The sequence below is a fragment of the Dipodomys spectabilis genome, unplaced genomic scaffold (assembly GCF_019054845.1).
Source record: "Dipodomys spectabilis isolate Male_0828 unplaced genomic scaffold, ASM1905484v1 ptg000710l, whole genome shotgun sequence".
NCBI lineage: Eukaryota > Metazoa > Chordata > Mammalia > Rodentia > Heteromyidae > Dipodomys > Dipodomys spectabilis.
Genome location: NW_024871387.1, coordinates 398,121 through 412,230, shown reverse-complemented (window position 1 = coordinate 412,230; position 14,110 = coordinate 398,121). Strand labels below are relative to the sequence as shown.

General features: G+C 34.3%; 1 non-coding gene across 1 annotated transcript; it reads left to right on the top strand.

Moving 5' to 3' along the window:
• Positions 1–2,655: 2,655 nt before the first annotated feature.
• Positions 2,656–2,762, top strand: LOC122101933. The gene has a single exon (XR_006146432.1). It is a non-coding gene; the product is annotated as a U6 spliceosomal RNA (small nuclear RNA).
• Positions 2,763–14,110: the final 11,348 nt, after the last annotated feature.

The window sequence follows — 14,110 nt, the reverse complement described above, 5'->3', positions numbered from 1 at the left end:
AGAACTTATAGAGATAAATACTTCTTCAACATATTTGGTTCCAAGCATTCTGTCTAAGGCATATTCAACAACTAGTGAAACTTGTGTTGTCTGTAGCTATGTGTCATTCTCTATGTGTGCATTTATACATGTGTATAGGTATGTGTGTATTTTTGTGTACAGTAACATGCATGTCTACATATAGATGGGCATATACACACATATATTCATATACAAATAAATATACATATATAAATATATGTGCATATATATATATATATATATATCAGTTGTTCATTGATTCAATCTATAGTTCCCAGCATAATGCCATTCTCACAAAGTGTACATGGTAAACTGCTCTGAGGATATTTGTTCTATGATAGGCATCTTTTGTACTCACTTCCCCCATTAACCTTGTTTTTCATCCCTGAATATCTTCTGTCTACTTTCCATAGGTTAGCATTGTTTTCATTATATGTATTCACTGATAATAGAAGAAAAAATTTGTTTGTAAAAGAAAAAGAACTTTTAGGTCAGAGGTTAAAAGTATCCTAACGTCTCAATGATTCTTATGAGATAAAATTTGTAATAGTAGTAAAAGTGAAAAGGAATTCCTAGATCTGTTGTTTTGCCATTTAGAATAGGAAAGAATAACATCATGTCACTGTAATAACTCTTAAAGAATGCAAGGGTAACTGATGGTCGCTATCATGTTTCCACAACACCAGTGGATTCTGAAGGATAACAGTAGACCAGCAGAAATTCTAATTACCAGATATGGAGCATGAAAGAAAAAGAGAGGAAATGAGACAGTGAAAGAGAAAGAGAAATATCACAATACTGAAAGTGCATAACAGATAAACAAGAGCTGTATGAGAATATTCATACTGCTATCTTTAGACTCTACATCTACATTTGGAGGTATTTGATGTATGATAACCCATCAACATGAAATATAAAGTTATTTTGATAAAAATAAAAATGATTCAGAAGAAATTATAAATGCAAAAACAATCTTCACAGAAGCAAATTCTCAGAAATATTTCATCACTTTGAAAAGGATAAAGTGGCTGAAGTTAGTAGTATGACAATTCACAAAGACATAAAAAGATATTAATATATTTCATTATATATCCCAAAGAAGAAAGCAATTATTGTTTAGATGATTTTTTAAAACACAGTCTCTCAGGTGTTGGGAAGGTGGCTCAGTGGTAGAGTGCCTGCCTTGCGTGCACTGGGTTTGATTCCTCAGCATGACATAAGCAGAAAAAGATGGAAGAGTGTTGTGGCTCAAGTGGTAGCGCTAGCTTGGAGCTGAGGGAGAGCACCTAGGACCCAGAGTTCAAGCCCCATGACCAGAAAAATCAAAATATAAAACAAAACACAGTCTCTCACTTTTGTGGCCTCAACTCTGTAATACCACTGCTTCAGCCTAGGGCTAAGGTTTTAGGTGTGGATATTTATCAACACTCCTGATTCAGACTCTACTTAATCATTTTTTAAATAAATATTTTGTTCTTAATTTTCCTCTTTGTAAATTCACATGCTCTATAAAAAATGGTTTGGCCATCCCAGTAACCTTCTCAATGTACCTCCTAATGACGACTTTCAAAAAGTTGTATTATACTACAAGGAAAACAATGCTATAAATAAGGAAAACCAATAACAAAATATTAATGATTAAAATAAAAACTAAAATAATTATCAGTGTTTTCAGTATTTGAAGGGTATTACCTATTAAATTTTACTATTTTCTCATATCCCTGTACATTTAAAACAGGTTAAGGTTATGATATTCAACAAGAGGTTTTTAGGTTATGAGTAATCTTTAAAGTTACCCACTAAGATTACTATTTAAGTCTCATCTAATCATTTGTATATGTCTTATATCATCATTTGTTCCTCGCTAACATATAAAATAAGGAAGCGAGGGGCTGGGAAGGTAGCTCAGTGATAGAGAGCTTGCCTTGCATGCTTGAGGCCCTGGGTTCGATTCCTCAGCACCACATAAGCAAAAAAAAAAGCCAGAAGTGGCGCTGTGGCTCAAGTGGTAGAGTGTTAGCCTTGAGCTGAAGAGCTGAGGGAGAGCGCCCAGGCCCATAGTTCAGGCCCCCGACCGGACCCAAAAAAATTTTAAAACATAAAATAAAATAAGGAAGCCCTATAGTTTTAACAGAAACTTTGTAGTTAATCAAGTCTTAACTCTTTATATTCTGCTTCTTTACACAAAGACTTGGCAACTTCTCATTAGTAATGTTCATATAAACTCTGAAATATACATACATAGTAGCATATGTCTGTTACCACAAATCTTAAATACCTTAACGAAAAGTTTTATTACCTGCCAAACAATCCTTGTTTTAGCATATATAAGCAAATTCCCAAAATATATTTAAACCATTAAAACTTTTAACTAAACTTAACACTTGCTACAGTGTTCATAATGACAGGTGCCTTGTATAGAATAATTGAATTCCTCCTCCTACACATCTCTTGAACAATAAATATCTGGAATTATTTTGTTTTTGACCTGTCCATCTTGATTTTATTCTTAAATGTGTGCTTATGTAAGAAGTATATGACTCTAAAATTTCATGAAAATTCTTTTAAACTTACTTTTTGTTGAATTGTCTAGTTTAAGAAAATCAATTACACTTTATTTATAAAACATGTTCTATGTTCCATTCAGCATCACCTACTCTAACATTGGAACGATACAGAGAAGATTTGAATGGCCCTTGTGCAAGGATGGCAGGCAAATTCCTGTACCGTTCCATACTTTTACAACAACAGATGCTGGAGGGGATGTGGCCACAAGTTAACTGTACTACACTCTTGGTGGGAGTGTCAACTTGTTCAACCACTTTGGAAAGTAGTATGGAGGTTCCTCAAAAGACTTCACATAGAACTCCCCTAAGACACAGCAATCCCACTTTTGGGCATTTACCCAAAAGATCACAAACAAGACGGTACTAAAACTACCATCACAATTATATTTATTGCAGCATTGTTTAAGATAGCTAAGATATAGGACCAACCCTGATGCCCCTCATCAGATAAATAGATCAAGAAAATATGCTATTTATACCAATGAAATTCTATGCCTCCATGAGAAAGTATGGCATCACCCAATTTGTTAAAAAATGGAAAGACTTTGAAAAAAATTATTAAGTGATGTAAGCCAAGTCCAAAGAAACATAGGTCACAGGGTTTCCCTAATTTTTAATAACAAATATATCTGGGATAAGCAGAAAAGGTCAAAATCTATGCACATATGACCAGATAAGATGTTGTTAAGGGAAATGAACCCCCAAATAGGAACACAACTGTTTTTTCTTTCTTGCTTGCTATTGTTCTAACGTACTTATAACAGGCTATGTGATTTTTTTTGTTTCTTTATATGTTTCTCCCCCATGCTATAACCCCTGTTTTCACTGTATTTGAATTTGGTGTGCCCACCTCTTGTACATACGCTCCTGTAATTTGGGGAGGGGAAGGAAAAAAACAAAATGCTGAAATAGGGATTCAGGTTGACCCATTGTAACACTATGTTGAAAACTGAACTTTACAATTTAGGCAGGGGAAGTGGGGAGGGGAGTGTACTTGTAGAGGTGGGCGGGAAAGGACGGTAGAGGGAAAATAAAGGAGGAGGTAAAAAAGCTTGTTAGGAAATGTACTCATTACTTGCTCATGTAAATGTGACCTCTCTGTACAGTATTTTTAAAATAAAAAACATATGAAAATGTTCTGAGATGAAAGAGTTTATTTCCTTTATTTTACTCATATAATATGGCTAACAAAGAAATTAATGCAAAACACTGATATGAAGGTATTTTGAATGAATGTGTATGTGTGCACGTGCACGTGTTCTCATGCACTTGCATGTATGTTGGTGTGCTCACAGTTTGAAAAAAGGGCGTCAAAGTCTTGCTAGGCCTGCTCTTTAGATTGGTGAGCTACTATATGAGCTACATCTCCATTCCTGGCCCTTTGCTAACATTAAAATTTTTGAAAAATAATCTCATGAATTTATTTTGTCCTGATTGGCTTCCACTGTTATCCACAGATCTCTGGATCCTGAGTAAATATGCCAAGTAGTTAGGATTACAGGTGTGACCAACCAGCAAAAGGCTTTCAGAATAATTTTAAAAGTGGAAGAAAGTTTACTTCACGGTGGCTTGTTTTATCATCTCCTACTTATAAAGCATTTTGGAGTGATTATTTGTGATTTTTTTTTTCGTTTTTTGGATTCTTAAGAAAGTGATGATATTTAAAAATTTAGTACTTTTTAAAATGGAACCTGGAAAAATGGGACAGAATATATTTGTCTCTCTTATAAGCTCAGCTCTGTGCATGATAACCCAATGTCACCAACACAGTCTGTGTTGAAGACAAAATGTAACAGAAAACAATCACCATGGCCAATAATTGCTATGGTATTATTTCTTGGACAATATGAACATTGAATAGAGAGTGTAAGAGAATGGAGAGATTTTACCTACCTTTTGTGTATTGCTGAAAGACTTTTGGAAACTTTGACTCATTTCCTTCCTCACAGTGTGTGCTTGGGCCATGCACTTATTGCCTTTAATTACAATTTTCCCAACACTAAAATGGCAATAACATTAGCATTATAGAAAATGTTATCTTAAGAATTAAGGAAATTAAAACTTGTGAAATACTTAACATAAATTTCCATGAATGAGTTTTAAGTTTAGCCAGCAGTTTTTTTTAAAATACTAAAAAGAATGCGATAAGTACTACAGAAATCATTGCATATAGTGAGCAAACAGAAGTAATGTTATCTATTGACCATGCTCTTCTTCCAAGGAAGCCAGGTGGATTATTTCTCATGCTGTAAATCAAACTTGTTATCTTATGTCTTGATATTGTAAAAATATCAGGACAAAATAATGAAGGAATGTTGTAGACTGAGGTGAAGTCCATATGAAAATGTGCAAAACTGATAAAACATAAAAGTATCTGAGCATTATATTGTGTTTTACATCATTTAAGTTACATTGCAAAGTTAAGTAAGACCTAGAAGAATGGATTCTCTTTTTGATGTCCTATCATAGGTCCTTGGATGAACTCTTTCCTCATTCTTGTAAAGACATCATCAGATGAGAGGAACTATATTATTTTTTGTTTGCTTCCGTACATTTATTCTTCATTTGAAATCTGAACTACTTGAGCCTGAAAGAAAATAAGGAAATTAGACCCGCAGTCTTTGGAAAGAACAATCAATGTGAAATAAATAAAATGCATACAACCTTGTAAGAGGTCTGACTAAAGTGAGTTATATGGTCTCAAGCATAAACAGAAAATGATTAAGCAATATCATGTTATTTAAAATGGAAAATGTTAGGAGTTGCTTAATATTGTTCCTTTCTAATACCTTGAATTAATTATTGATTTTGTATAGAAAGATTAAAGATGAGATTAAAAAGAAACTTGATTAAAAGTGGACAAAAGTTCTGAATAGACATGCTCTCCTTAAAGCCCTGAAAATTTCCAGTGGGTTTACAAAGTTCTTTAATACCACTTCTATGCTGGTTTAATTCTTTTTCAGCAGAAGTCATTAGAGAAATGTAATTCAAAATTACTATGATACTACTTCATAATTATTGTAACTTTTATCAAAAAATCAAAGGAATCGGGTGTGGTGGTAAAGGCTTTTAATTCCAAGCATATAGGAGGTTGGATTTAAGTCTAAGGCCAGTCTGGAGTACTGAAGATAATAAAAACATGCCCTTTATTACCTTATAATAAAGGTAATAATGCTGAGAGTGTGGAGAAAAGGAAATTTTCTACACATTTCAACAAAATGCAGGTTAGTATTCTCTTTGTAGAAAGTAATATGCAGCTTTCTAAAAACTTCAAAGTTGAAATATCATCTGCCCCACCAATCATGTGATGATTTCTCTATGAGTAACTCAAATATATCTGCAGTTCATTGTACTCATCATTCACAGCAAGAACCAAGATATAAATCGAAGTTCAGTGTTCAACTACAGACTAATAAATCAACTGTGGTACATGCACAAATATCTTTTTCTGTTTCATCCTTAAAATAGCAAGAGACTTCTCCCATTAGCCACAACTTACAATGACCTGAAAGATGTATTCTAAATGAAGAAAAATATTGTCTTCTGATCTTTGTAAACACACACACACGCACACAGAAACACACACACACACACACACACACACACACACACACACACACACACACACAAACCAACATCAAACATTAAGAGAGAAATTTTTAAAAAGTAAAGCAACGTAGAATTGCTGGGGCATTTAGGTCACAATGTAGAAGATAGTAGATATACAGGATGAACCGGTATAGAGTTGTAATGTACAACATGAGGATACAGGGGACAACACTGGTCTTACATGGTTTCCCTTATTTGCAATATCTAGTATATGTCTGAGTCAAGCAGGAAAAGTCAGATAAGGTGATGTTAGGGAAATGAACCCTACGATATGCATTCAATTTTTTTTCTTTCATGCGATTGTTTCTAACACATTTATAAGACTAGTTATTTGTTGCTTTGTATGTCCCCCACAGTATAACCCCTGCTTTCACTGTATTTGATGTCGGTATAATTTGTGGAGGAGAAGGGGAAAAACAAATCGTTTAAATAGGGAAACAGGTGGACCCATTGCAACAATGAAATATACAAGTTGTTATGTCGAAAACAAACTTTACAATTTTGGTGGGGGGGGAAGGGGGGAGGTTTAGGTGGGGGGCGGGGGGAGGTTCAGAAGGGATAGGAAGGAGAAACAAAGGAGGAGGCTACAATCCTTGTTAAGAAATGTACTCATTATCTTGTCCATGTAATTGTAACCCCTCTGTATAGTATTTTAACAAAAAAAAAAAAAAAATAGAATGAAGCTAAGTAAGTAGGAGTTGTTCTTCTGAGTAGGGGTTGCTCTTTTTGTTGTGCTTCCTTCAGTAATGGATAAGATGAACATAATTCTTTAAATATATCTGCCTGTTTGCAGAAATAATAACAAACACTATACCAATAATGTTGCATGCTCAATATAGAACAAAATGTCAAATTAAAATACATGATATTATCCTTTGTGTAAACTAATTATTGCAAATAATGGAAACCATGGGACCTATGTTTCTTTGTCCAGTTTACTTCACTTAATATGATTTTTTCCAAGATCTTCCATTTCCTTAAAAATGAAATGGTACCTTTCTTTCTGATGAAAACATAGTATTGCACGTACGTATATCTCTCTGTTGTGTGTGTGTGTGTGTGTGTGTGTGTGTATGTGTGTGTGTGTTTCACTTTCTTGATCCATTCATTTACTGAGGGGCATCTGGGTTTATTCCATATCTTAACTAGGGTAAATACTACTGTGATAAAACATAATTGGGCTGGTAGCTTTAGTGTGGCCTTGTTTGTGGTCACTAGGGTAAATGCCCAGAAGTGGGATTACTGGGTAATAGGGGAACATTATTGTGTACATCAAGGATAATATTAATAGTTGAGCAGAATAGCTCAATAGCTATGTACATATGACTCTATAAGGTGATTCAAAGTTAAATCAACACTTGTGATTTAACTTTTTCTTGTTCTTAATATACTACGTGATTTGTTTTTATCCTTTTGTGTTTTCCACACCTATAGTTCATCGCCTGAAGACACTGTATTTTAATCTGATGCCCGGGTATTGTAAATATGTTGTTCTGAACTTGGAAATGGAAAGAGAAAAAACAAAATGGTGAGACAAAGGACAAAGGAGTAACCTATGCAACTGTGATACTCACAAGACAATATGTTGGAAATAATCTTGGGGGGGGCGTTGGGAGAGAAGAGGGAAAAATTGGAGAAGGGGTAACAAGTTAGAAAAGAAATGAATTCCTTACCTTACTTGTGTAAGTATAACCCCTCTGTACTTTTCCTTAACAATAGAATTTAAATAAAAAATAAAATCTAAGAGAGCAGCAATACAGGAGATAGCAGATGGGGGAAATACTGTAGTATAGTGCAGTAAAACAGCTGTGGCGACCAGAAATTTTACTTTTACATAGGAAGTAATAAACTAGCACACAGATTTTCAGCCTCATGTCAGTCATTAAAAAGGGGAAACAAAATGCACAATCAGCAAACCAATAGAGATAAAATAGAAAACTAAGCAAGTTGAATGGATGACTTGGACCAAGAATAACAAATGACACAATTAGGTAACAAATAACAAGCTGGTAAGTTTAAAAAATATTACCCATAATTCTGTTAAATGTTGTGTACATCACAATTTGTTAGCACTATAATTCAAATCACAGTTAAATAATACATCATTATTATAATGTATTTATTTTTGATTTCTTAATATTGAATGTTTAATATAAAATTTTAATTTTAGCAGCTATAGAAAAGAAGAAATTGAAATTAATTTTAATGATATATTTCATGAATTGTAAAATTGAGAAACAGTAGAACTTAAAGAAATAATTTATCATTATTGTTTTATTTCTGTGAATTAATGTAATAATTCAAAGTGTATTCTACACTTAACACTCATCTTAACATCAAATAATAAATTATTTCACATGACTTGGTTTTAGGTGGAAGGATTTAGCACTGTGGTAAAATTCATACCACACAATACACAAGGGAATGTCCCCTCTCATCCAGTTTAAGTTGTGGAAATTTGATTTCTACATGAATGTTAAATTCATGTCTAGGTGACATATATACAAGTATATAGAATTATATACATGAGGAGTACTTCAGATGATACTTAAAAGTCATATTCATTAATTAAATTTTTATTATTTTGTACCAAATAAATATTTATAGAGAGACTGAATTTCTGAGTAGATGATGGTGTATGTGGGCCAGATTATGCACATTGAGGCTTATTTTATATTCCTGATATTGTTTCTACAGTTAGATTTAATTTTCCATAACTGGGTTAAGTTATTATATTGGATATATGAAAGTAATTTTTTGTCATTAATCCTTTGCCAGTTGTCTAATACTAATATAATTTATCCATGTGTTAGAAGTAATGGAAATAACAACAGATATAAGCAAGATAAATCAGTCTGAGGTAGAAAAGAATTTTCACCTTTATTGTGATAGCTGGTCCTCTTTTACACTACAGAATATTCTTGGGAAAATGTGCTCCATGCTGGCCACAACTGCAGAATATTATGGTTTGATCTATCAAAAGAGAAGGAAGGATGGGGAACCTCCCTTCCAAAAGTCTGCTCCCAGAGATGTGATCTGCTTTATGGTGGTTACTTGAAAATGAACATTTTTCACAGTCAACCTTGAAAAGCCATCTTGATAGACCATTACTGTAAGTGGATTACTACAGACTTGTTCATGGCTTTGTAAAGATTTCCTCATTTTGAGACAATTTAACAGGAATTTAGTCACCTGTTTTTGTATCTTTCAGGGAAAAACCAAATGACCCTAAGCCAGGGAATCACTGGGGCCCAGAAAAGCTACTACCTTGAATAGTAATCCTAGACCTCTAAAACAAAACACACACGCGTGCACACACTCACACACACACACAAATCAAACAATCAAACAAACAAAAAAATCCAGTTATTACAGCCAGTCAGGGCTGCTATGACAGCCTACTTGAAGTCAGGCAAAAAAAGAGAAGCTGAGAGTTATTTAGCTGATAACCAATATATTTTTTATGAGGTAGACTGAAATGGGACCCCAGAGAGAGGGTCAGGAAGACTGATCAGAGAGACTAAAATTGGCCACACAAATGTTGGAAAATAAAATTCTTTGCAGAACAAATAAATCATAGCAAGCCTGCGCATATAAGAACAAGACAGCAGACCAAATTCCAGAAATGCACATTTTCTTATAGGTCAGCTTAATGAATTAGCAATGGAAATATTTGAATTCTTAAATATTTGACCACATGTGGAAGAAGGCTGAAGAGAAAGAAAATGCCATCATTCTGTTAGGACGTCCAACATCACATTAGGAAATAATCAAGCACAGATTTGTAATAAAAAGAGTAAATAATTATTCCAAATGAGGGCTTCATTTGTTTTGATCTAACAGTTCTTGATTTAGGTGCTAGCAATTACCATACAATTGATCCAGTCCCACAGCTGAGTTAATACTGACCGCATTATTCCCACATGAAGGAACAGAGAAAATTTACAAATGTCTGATGAAATGAGTAGAGAGTGAAATGTTCTAATAATTATATCTGAGGTTTAGAAACAGGTGATGAGGTGGATTTTCTTTTCTAAAAATCCCTCATTTTTAGCCTGGTGCCAGTGGCTCACAGCTGTAATCCTACCTACTCAGGAAGCTAAGGTCTGAGGACGGCTGTTCAAAGCCAACCTGGGCAGGAAAGTTCCTGAGACTCTTATCTCTATTTAATCACCAGAAAACCAGAAGTGGCACTGTGGCTCAAGAGGTGGAGCACTCACCTTGACTTGAAGAGCTTAGGGACAGTGTCCAAGCACATACTTCAAAGCCCCTCAACCAACAACAAAAATCTCCCTTTTCTTGGATCTTTTCCTAACATTCAACAAAGAAGCCATTTTATCAAGCACTACATTTAAGTCCTATTCTAGCTACTGCAAATAGAATGATTTGGTATCCTATGACAAAAGGTTCATATTTGTGGAAACAATTACCAGCAGTGGTAACTTATTTCCAGTCCTTGAACTCTGGGCCTGGGCCCTGAACATGGTTATGGTGGCAGCTTTCATTTGAGCTTGTTTGTTATTTATTGGATTACTGCCAATGAGGGTAATTACTGGGTGTAAAGGAAGATATATGTTTAGTCTTTTCAGGAAACTCCGTACTGCATTCCACAGTGGTTGAACAAGTTTAGTTTCCCACCAACAGTGTAATATAGTTCCCAATTGGTTACATCCATGCCAGCATTTTCTATTGCTAGTTTTCTTGATAATGGGCATTCTAATTGGGATGAGGTAGAATCTGTCTTGTTTGCTTGTAGATTTGTGGGCACCTTCTAGATACCATGAATGAATCCATGAAATCTGTATTGCTCGGAGTCTGCATTCCTTTCTCTTTTCTCTTAGTATAATTTTCCCAAGCCTTTCATTTTCCTTAATATTGGTGAAAAGTCATCCTTTCTGATGGGTGAATAGAATTCCAGTGTGTGTGTGTGTGTGTGTGTGTGTGTGTGTGTGTGTGTGTGTAAGATGATTATAGGCCCATGAGTTCATTTCTATGTGTTATGTTTCATGTGTACTTTTGTAATTCCATATTAAATTTGGATTGCTTTCTTTACTGCATTGAAGAATATTTTTAGGATTTTGATGAGTATCGCATGGTCAATTGTTTGGGGCAATATTGCAGTTTTTGACACTTTAATTCTTCCACCCAAGAACATTGAAAGATTTTCCATATCCTTGAATCTCCTTCAATTTCCCTTTTTAGATTTTAATGTTTTCACAGTAGAGTTCCTTCACATTTTTAGTTAAATTAATTAACTCCTAGTTTTACTGTTGTTATTTTTTTGTTTAGATTAGATTAGATTTTGAGGGTAATACATATAAGGTTGTATTTTGGATTTCAGGTTGGTTCTTCCCATTGTTGGTAACACAGAAAAACTACCGATTCTTGGTGGGTTTTATACCGTGCTACATAGCTGAAGGTTAGCATCACCTTTCCTAACTTCAGGGAGGAAGCTATAAGGACTTTTAATACAGGATCATTTCATCTGTAAAAAGGGATAGTTTTACTTCTTCCCTATTTGTATCCGCCTTTTTTTTTCTCTTTCCAATTGCTCTTGCTAGAAAGTCCGCTACCATTTTGAAGAGTAGTAGAGAGTGGACATCCTTGTCTCATTCATGATTTTAATGTCTTAATGCTTCCACCGTTAGGTAAATGCTAATTATCTCTATCATAACCATACTCTGTAATAGATTGAGGAGTGTTCCATGCATTCCTGGCTTCTCAGACTTTTTTAATCATAGAAGGGTATTGGAGGTTTTTAAAAGCTATTTCTATATCCATATAGGTGATCATGTGTTTCTCACCCCTGCTTCTGCTGACGGTTTGTGCTATGGTTATTGACAAGAATATTGAATCAAATTGTATCCTAGGATGAATCCTATTTGATCATACCATATGGCTTTTTTGTTAGTTACTGAAATTGGCTGGTGAGAATTTTATTAAGAAGTTCTGTAGTAATGCTTATCAAAGAGTTCTCTTTCTTTGGTGAGTCCCTATGTGATTTAGGGAAGTGTCTAATTCTATCTTCATAGAATGTGTTTGATAATTCCATTTCCCTTTCCATTCTATTGAAGAGTTAGACCTGCGTATTGTAAGTTCTTTGCAGGCCTTAATTTCATGGTAAATTCATTGAGTCCTAGCCTTTTCTGGAATGGGAAGTGGTTTATTGACATTTAATTTTCATTAATTCTTATGTTTTACTTCTTGCTTCAGATTCAGTATAGGAAAGCATCAATTTCTTCAGGATTCTCCAGATTATTGGCATAAGGTTTTCAAAGTACTCTCTTATAACATTCTCAATTTTGCTTATATCTGTTGTGTTGTCTCATTTTTGTCTCTAATTTTCTCTATTTGAGTTAGTCCTCTTATTTTTTTATTATGAAAGTGATATACAGAGGGGTCGTTACAGTTACATAAGTAATGAGTACATTTTTTTAAGTGTTAACCCTTCCCCATTTTTTCCTGCTTCCCCCAACCGTGACATCCCACTCCCCCAAAGTTGTAAAGTTCATGTCTAACATAGTGTTAGAATCAGGTTAACATGTATAAGACAAAGGGTACAGAAATAAAAAACAGTGAGTACAAGGAATTACCCAAAAGGTAAAAACTAAGTAGAAATGACCAAAAACAGCTCACTATACAATCATCTTGTATCCATTTCTTGAAGCTCATTTCGATAAGCATCATTTTATATGGTAATATGCATATTGCTTTTGAGCTATTGTGACTATTGTAGACATATTCTAGTGTTTCCAAAGGATTGAAATCGGTGGCCTATGATTCTTTGGGTCTTGCTTGTTTGACTTATTATATTTTCGAAGTGATTCCATTTCCTTACAAATGGGGCAATGCCATTCATTCTGATGGAAGCATAGAGTTTTATTGTGAACGTATATGACATTTTCTTGATCCCTCATTGCTGGTTCATAGGGGAGCTCAATTGAGGAACTTCCATACATCTTTACAGAGTATTTGAACAAGTTTACATTTCCACCAATACTGTAGTAATGTTCCTTTTTGGCCACATCCCCACCAGCCCAGCATCTGTTATTTTTAGTTCTCTTCATAATGGTAACTCTAACTGGGGTGAGGTGGAAGCCCAATGTTGCTTTGATTCGCACTTCTTTTATGGCCAGAAATGTTGCATATTTCTTCATGCGTCTATTGGCCATGCATATTTCTTCTTCAGAGAAGTCTCTCTTTACATCTTTAGCCCACTTATTAAGAGAGTTGTTATTTCTTTGAGGATTTGTTTTTATTTGGGGGGGAGTTAACTTTTGGGGCTCTAAATATATTTGAGATATGAGGCCATAGTGTGTTGCAGAGCAAGTAAAGATCTCCCAATCTGCTGGATTTTTTATTTACTTATCTATATAAGTTCTCTTCTTAGTCAGATTTGGTATGGTTGTGTCAAGTCTGTTACTTTATTTAAAAAACCAACTCTTTTTAAAAATTCTTTCTATGTTTTATTTTGTCTTTATTTATTTATTTCTGATTTTTTAAAACTTGTTTCTGTCTACTGCTTTGGGTTAGGGCTTGCTCCTGTTTTCAAGGAGTTTGAGGTACATAATTAAAATATTTGTTTGAGATTTCCCCAATTGCTTGATGTAGGCACTCAGAGCTATAAATTTTCCTCTAAGTACTGCATTTCCTGTGTCCCAGAGAAGCTAGTATTTTGTGTGTTCATTTTTGTTAAATTCCAGAAACTTTCAGTTGTTTTCTAATCTCTTCAGTGTCCCACTGGTCATTCAGCAACGTGTTATTCAGTCTTCATGGGTTTGAGAATGTTTTTTTTTTTTTTTTTTGCTTTAGCTGTTTAATTCTAAGTTTATTGTGTTACATTCTGACAAGATATGGGAATTCAATTAATTTTTCTTTCAATTTGGACAGAATTCTGAGTGACATAGGATATG